This window comes from Saccopteryx bilineata, chromosome 2 (assembly GCF_036850765.1).
Source record: "Saccopteryx bilineata isolate mSacBil1 chromosome 2, mSacBil1_pri_phased_curated, whole genome shotgun sequence".
Lineage (NCBI taxonomy): Eukaryota > Metazoa > Chordata > Mammalia > Chiroptera > Emballonuridae > Saccopteryx > Saccopteryx bilineata.
The window spans coordinates 103969383-103976565 of record NC_089491.1 but is presented as its reverse complement, the minus strand read 5'-3'; the positions used below and the strand labels follow the sequence as shown (position 1 = coordinate 103976565).

Below are 7183 nucleotides of genomic sequence, written 5' to 3'. Positions count from 1 at the left end.
GATCACAAAGGGTCAACTCATACAAAAAATTAAACAAAACCAGGAAATAAATTTATTAGAAACTATTATCTTAATTAATTGAAGTGACTGATTTGACAATTGAAGACAGCTAAAATAGTATGTCTCCATTTCTGCAATTTTAGTTCTTTGTCTTATTTTTTAAGAAAATAATAAAGACAAAAAGCTTAATTTGTATAACTAAGAATATTATTTAAGTTGTGTGATAGATAGAAATCTAAGATGACACCCAAAATTCCCAGTCTGGTGCACACATATATTCTCCCAGTCACTCAAACAAAACCTAATACATATAAGTATCATTTTAAAGTGACTTTAAAATACTTACCTGGCAGGGGAGATACCATGATCATGAAGGTGGTTTTCCCAGGGCAAGGCTTATCCATTGCACTCCGATGTGCTGACCCCTGCAATTTCCCCAAATGTGGGAAACTCGACTGCATAATTTGTGGTAGTGGGGGACTGCGTTCACGCTCTCCCCTGGCTTAAAAAAAAAGTAAGAAAAAAATAAACAAAAAATAAATTGACTTTAAAGATATAATTAAAGTCCCAAATAAATCAATCATAAAATATGGAGATTATCTAATGGGTCTGACCAAATTAGCTATGGTCAGAGACAGAAGTGAAAAACTCAGACTGAGAGGAATTCTATTCCTACAAATTTTCTTATTTTCTTTAAATGGTAAGGGTCATATGACAAGGAATATGGGTGGCAACCTGAAGCGAAGACTGGCCCCTGATGACAGCCTGCATGGAAACAAGAGTCTTAGTCCTACCACCACGAGGAACAAAATTCTGCCAAAAATCTGAATGAAGTTGCAAGCAGATTCTTCTCCAGAATGGGTGGCCTGGAACTTGGCCCTTTTGACAATCTAATTCTGGCCCGTGAGACCCTAGGCCGAGACACACTCAGTCATAGCATGCCATGAACTTTTGACCTATAAAACTATGAGCTAATTGATGTTGTTTTAAGCCACTAAAGTTGAGATAATTGTTACTCAAGAATAGAAAATTAATACACTCACATTTTTAAAATGTTAAATTTCTCATATTTGGGCATTTTTATTTAAAACTTTTTAAGTGTGTCAATTTTGTTCACATTGTACTAAGTCAGTAATTTTCAACCTTTTTCATCTCATGGCACAATAAACTAATTACTGAAAATATGTGGCACACTAAAAAAATATATTTTTTGCTCATCTAACAAAAAAAAAGTATAATTTTAATTCATTTACACCAGACAGCTATTGTTGTATTGGTTGTTGTCATTTTTTATTTGACATTCTAAAGTAAAAGAGGTCAGTGCCCTTGACTGAACAGTCAGGTACTGCATGTTTTAAAACTTCTTACGGCACACTGGTTGAAAATCATTGTACCAGGTCAACAGGAAATTAGCTCAATAGTCTGAACAGAGATCATGTTACACTTAAATGAAGTAGATATTTTTTAATAGATTTCAATTTTTCTCAAGCAAAGAAGACACATCTATAATTTCATAAGATTTTCTTTTGTAAATTTTCTCTTTTCAATTTTGCAGTAATGATAGTCAAATATAACGTTTTAAAAATAAGTTAAGCCTGACCAGGCGGTGGCGCAGTGGATAGAGCATCGGACTGGGATGCGGCGGACCAGGTTCGAGACCCTAAGGTCGCTAGCTTGAGCGTGGGCTCATCTGGTTTGAGCAAAGCTCATCAGCTTGGAACCAAGGTTGCTGGCTAGAGCAAGGGGTTTCTTGGTCTGCTGTAGCCCCAGGGTCAAGGCACATATGAGAAAGCAATCAATAAATAACTAAGGTGTCGCAATGAAAAACTAATTATTGATGCTTCTCATCTCTCTCCGTTCCTGTCTGTCTGTCCCTGTCTATCTCTGTCTCTGTAAAAAAAAAAAAAAAAAAAAAAGTTAATAGGTGAAGATGATCAAAATTCTTGCACCTAATGTTCACCTTATTTTATGAATTTATATCATTGTCAAATATTTTTCATCTTCCAAAAGATACCATAGCTTACACTGAATATTTCTAATACTTTCAGTTTTGAACCTTTGACCAAGAAAACAAAGGACTCTGAGTCTCATCTAGTTATCATGGTGTCTGTTTCAAACACAAAAAGAAAAAAAGAATAATTTTTAAGCTCCTTTTACTACCAAGTAGACCATGTTCAGTATTGTAGTATTTTAGCTCTGCTATAGATTTATGAAATTAACATTTCCAGAGGCAAACAAATGTATTAAACAGGAGATTAATGAATTACTACAGTGCTGTTATGAAAAATGTTTGCCCCAAAGCATGTCTCCTGAGTTCCAAAACATTCACTGAATAACAGGAAAATACTATGTGTCAGATGCACTCAAGTAGTTTTTCTGAAAATATTTTTCTGCTATGTGGAAAGCACTTCATCACCATTATCTTTTTAATTCCTACACTCAGATTATAATGTAATTACCATCATTAGTCCTTTATTACAGATGAATAAATTTCAATTTAGCAGGTTAAGTAATTTCTCTAAGATCACACAGACAGCAAGAGACTGTGTCAGGACCTCAAATAGGCATACTGATCTTCCTTATTTAACCACTGCCCACTGCCCAGAGACTGGATGCCTTTAAAGTAAAACAATTTAATAAATATTGACATTTAAAAGTAGATTGCAAATTCTATATTTAAGTTTTTTAGTCTTAAATTTTATCTGATATTAAAAATAATAAATATACCTTTTAAAATTATATGATATAATCAATGTCTTAAAAGAGCTATTCTTTATTTTTTAAGTTATCTTTTATTTATTGATGAGTAGCTTTATTTAACTGTGGTCAGAGAACGTATGGGAATCCTGTGAAATTATATGAAACTTGCTTATGATGTCAATACGCACAATGTTTCATGATAATGCTCCATGAAATGTTTCATGGAAAGAATCTATACTCTGTCATTGTTGGCTGCAGATTTGCATGGTAAATAATGTCAAATAGGTCAAGTTTGTTAATTAGGATGTCACACGCTCTGATATTTGTTGTTGTTGTTTTTGTTTGTTTGTTTTTACAGAGAGTGAGAGTCAGAGAGAGGGATACATAGGGACAGACAGATAGGAACGGAGAGAGATGAGAAGCATCAATCATCAGTTTTTCGTTGCGACACCTTAGTTGTTCATTGATTGCTTTCTCATATATGCCTTGACCGTGGGCCTTCAGCCGACTGAGTAACCCCTTGCTCAAACCAGCGACCTTGGGTCCAAGCTGGCGAGCTTTTGCTCAAACCAGATGAGCCCGTGCTCAAGCTGGCAACCTTGTGGACTCGAACCTGGATCCGCCGCATTCCAGTCCGACGCTCTATCCACTGCGCGCCACCGCCCGGTCAGGCACCTTCTGAATTTTGACTGAAGTTTTTCTGATTTTTCTATCAGCTGTTGAGAATAGGTTACTATGATTGTGGATTCATCTGTTTTTTTCCCTTCTAGTTGTGTCAGTTCTTATTTTTTTAATGTAGTTTGCACTATGTAATTGGATACACTTAGAATTAGATTTGTAATACCTTTCTGGAAGACTATTTTACCATTATGAAAATGTCTGTACTTCTTTTCTCTTAAAAAAAAAAGTCTTCAAGTCCACTCCGTTTGATATCAGTAGAGCTATACTGCCCTTTGTTGACTATGTTGATCTTATCTTTTTCCATCCTTTCACTTTAACATTTGTGTTTTGGAACTTAATGTGTGTCTCTGGTAAACAGCATATACTTGGGTTTTAAGTTTTACCCAGCTTATAATCTTATACTTTTAAATAAACTAGTTAATTTAGAGTGATTGCTGAAACATTTCAGCTATAGCTTCTTTTTTCCTATTTGTGTTTTATTTGACCTACATAATATTAATTACTTTTTGTTGAAGGAACAAATAAAGTAGTTTTTCTCTTATTTCTTGCTTTCTTTTAAAGGCAATAAACTTTCTTATCTTGTTTTCCCTTTATTACCTTGTTATCTAAAGATTAGGACTCCTAGATTTATTAGAAATTAATATAATTTTGTCTATCTCCTCCCTCAATAATGCTTTAAGGTTAGAACTCTTTAACTACATTTATATTGTGTCCACCTATGTGTTTACTGTTTTGTGCATTTTGATTTTATATACATATATTTTAAATGCCACAGATGATATTGTATTGCAGAGGTAATATTTATTTACATTTATCCACATATTTTCCTTTTCTGCTGTCTCTCATTTCCTCTTGCATTTCTGTGTTTCTCACTGAGATTTCATCTTTTTATTCCATTTATGATATTTTTTATTGAAGTTATGCTAACCCATTAACTTTCTAGTTTTTGTTTGCTGAAAATGTCTTTATTTTGCCTTGATTTTTTAAAGTAATTTTCACTTTGTAAAGAAAATTCTGTGTTGGCAGTTACAGTATTTTCTTTCTGTGTTGTAAAATAGTATTTCATTACCTTTTCAATCCCATTACTACTATTCCAAAGAGAGCAGTGGCTCTTATATTGTGCCTTTGAAGTTAGTATGCCTTTTCCTATGGCTAATTTGTAGAATTTTCTTTTTTGTTGTTGTTCTTCATAATGGCTATCACTAACTTATTATGGCAGCCATATCATGCACCACATTTTAAATTGGACCTTTTACTTATGTTGCTGATATGTGAAAATATCTAAAATATATGTAATGTTCAATAAGTTAATTCATGTTTTTACTTAATTAGTATTATAATTATTAAATTTTAAATGTTGTATTATAGTATAATTTCTCAAAATAAATTATTAAAATTTATATTTAAACAATTCATTTTAATATAAATATATTACGACAGGTTATATTAGAACCATTTCTAAATGGTGTCTGGTGTATAACTGACTCCCAGGGTCCATAAATATTCCATAAACTGATGTAATAAAAAATTACCTTTACAGGATATTATTTAGCATCTACGTTTGTTCTAGCTTTGCTTTCAAGAACATGTGTATATGTTTTGCTAACATATACTCATGAAGTTTTTCCAAAGAGAATAATTACAAGAATACGTTTCCAAGCCAATACTATTCAGTAGCAGGATAAGTTATCTTTTTACAAGCTATAACATCTATTGATTTTTCTATTTTGTTCTCTTTTTTGTACTAGTGGTTTATACTGAAGTACTAAGATGGCACTGTCCATTTCTGAACACGCTGTTTGTTGCTGAAAAGAGCTGTTGTTGTAAACCCCATGTTGCCATCACTGTGCCTGCAGGTAACAAGACAAATGAGTATTTGATTAGATGAACTGATGAATGCCTTTGAATCTAGGTTTTCTGACTTATTGAGTCTTTTTCAAATTTTTTCCAAATGAATTTCGTTTATTTGGCAGGAGTATAACTTACACTTATTAACAGCCATTTCCTTCCCTATATATTTCCTCAAATACAATGAATTTCTGTGGTACAACTTGTACAAGGTATTGTTTGACATGTGGTACAGTCTCCAGAGCCTGCCAGAGAATGCAGGATATGGTAGAGGCGGTAAGCACCCTACTGAGAACAAAGTTAAAGTTCTCCGTGGCCAACTTTTTAAGTCTTGCTCCTTGTTCTAAAATGCCTTCCAGCTTCTGGTTATGAGAGAGGATAAAATGTTATATAGATTTAATACAAAAAAAAATGAAGAAAAGCAAAGTGAGTTGGTATTCTACAATACTTAATGACTGAAGATTTGTCAATAGGCAAAGACTAGAAGAGTCAGAGGAAATGAGTAAGGCTGTTCTCCTTCCTCTTTCCCACCAAGGAAATGAATAACAGCTGACAGTTGTTATAACCAAACATCAATACAAATTATGAAGTCAGACTGAGATGTCATTAAGAAAGTCTCCTGTTAAGAAGAGAGAGAAAAAACAGAACAAAGACAAAAAGCAGTTACTGAAATATTAAACCTTTTGATGTTTATGGTTGAAATTCCCAAGAAATAAAGTTTTATATAGGTTTGATTGTTCTTGTTAAACTTTATGATTTGAATGTCTTTTTTTCTGAATTATACTGAGCCACTGATTGATTTCATACCTTAAACGCTTCCTTTTTTTTTTTGTCAGTCCAATTATCACAGTTAATAACCAATTCATTAAGCATATATTTTGTTATGGTATAACAGATTTTGATGTGGGAAAAATGTATTAACCTTCATGGAAATCAGTAAAAATGCAAATGGGTTTTCTTTCATATGAAAAGATATTAAGTACTAATAAAACAATTCAAATATTAAGTGTTGAATAACAAGGGTTCTTAAAATGTGTTAATTATTTTAAAAATAATTAAATGTGACTTGGTTATTTTCTAGCTCAGTTTACATTTCTATTTTTGAGCAAAAAATGTCAAAATATTTCTTTAGTTACATTTTTACTTAATGAAGCAAATTCTATAGTATAAATTCTTGTGTACTTCACACTAAATTTGCCAGCCTTTTATTTGTGTGCCCTCAAATGTATCCAATCTAAATTTAAGACAAAATTCCTTGTCCTAGATTTGGACCGATAGTAATCTTGAAGCACATTTTCAGCAAACGTACTTTGTGCTTCAAAAAAAAAATGTCAACATAGAAATGACAGTACTGTGGAACCAATAATTCTAGTCTTTTGTTTTTCCTAGCTTCCAGCCTCCAAAGCAGATTAGGAGTTTCAGATAATAAATCCAAAGGGATTTGTGTGATGAAATACTGTTGAGGAAAATTCATTACCACATCAATTTATGAACATAAACAGTGTATTTTTTAGTTGTTTATATTCCATAAAGACATTAACAAGTTAATTTAGTATCATACTTTAATGAAATGAACAGTTTGACCCTACTCAAGATCAATTATATTCACGAAGTAGATATCCAACTCTGTGTATTGGCAACGTGTCAGCATTGACACAAGACAACTGGAACATTACCAGTCTTTTCTATTCGGAAGCATTTCACAAAAGCAAAAGGCTGCTTGAGCCAACAAAATTAAAGAAATATTAAATTGTTCCTCTTAAGTACACCTTCTTAACGATGAGTTCCTGGGGATTGGGAAATTAAGAATAACGTGATAAAAAAGACTGAAGCCCAATTTTAATTTTCTTTTAGAGAGCTATGTACAAAGGCAGCAACAAAGAAAAAAGATAATTACAGAAAATTATAATTTACTGAGGTCAAATATTTTTAGTTTCTCAAAGACTGTTTTCTT

At 32.5% G+C, this 7183-nt stretch overlaps 1 non-coding gene across 1 annotated transcript; it reads left to right on the top strand.

The window, feature by feature from the left end:
• Positions 1-338: 338 nt before the first annotated feature.
• LOC136327641 (U1 spliceosomal RNA) lies at positions 339-501 on the top strand. Its single transcript, XR_010729821.1, has one exon. It is a non-coding gene; the product is annotated as a U1 spliceosomal RNA (small nuclear RNA).
• Positions 502-7183: the final 6682 nt, after the last annotated feature.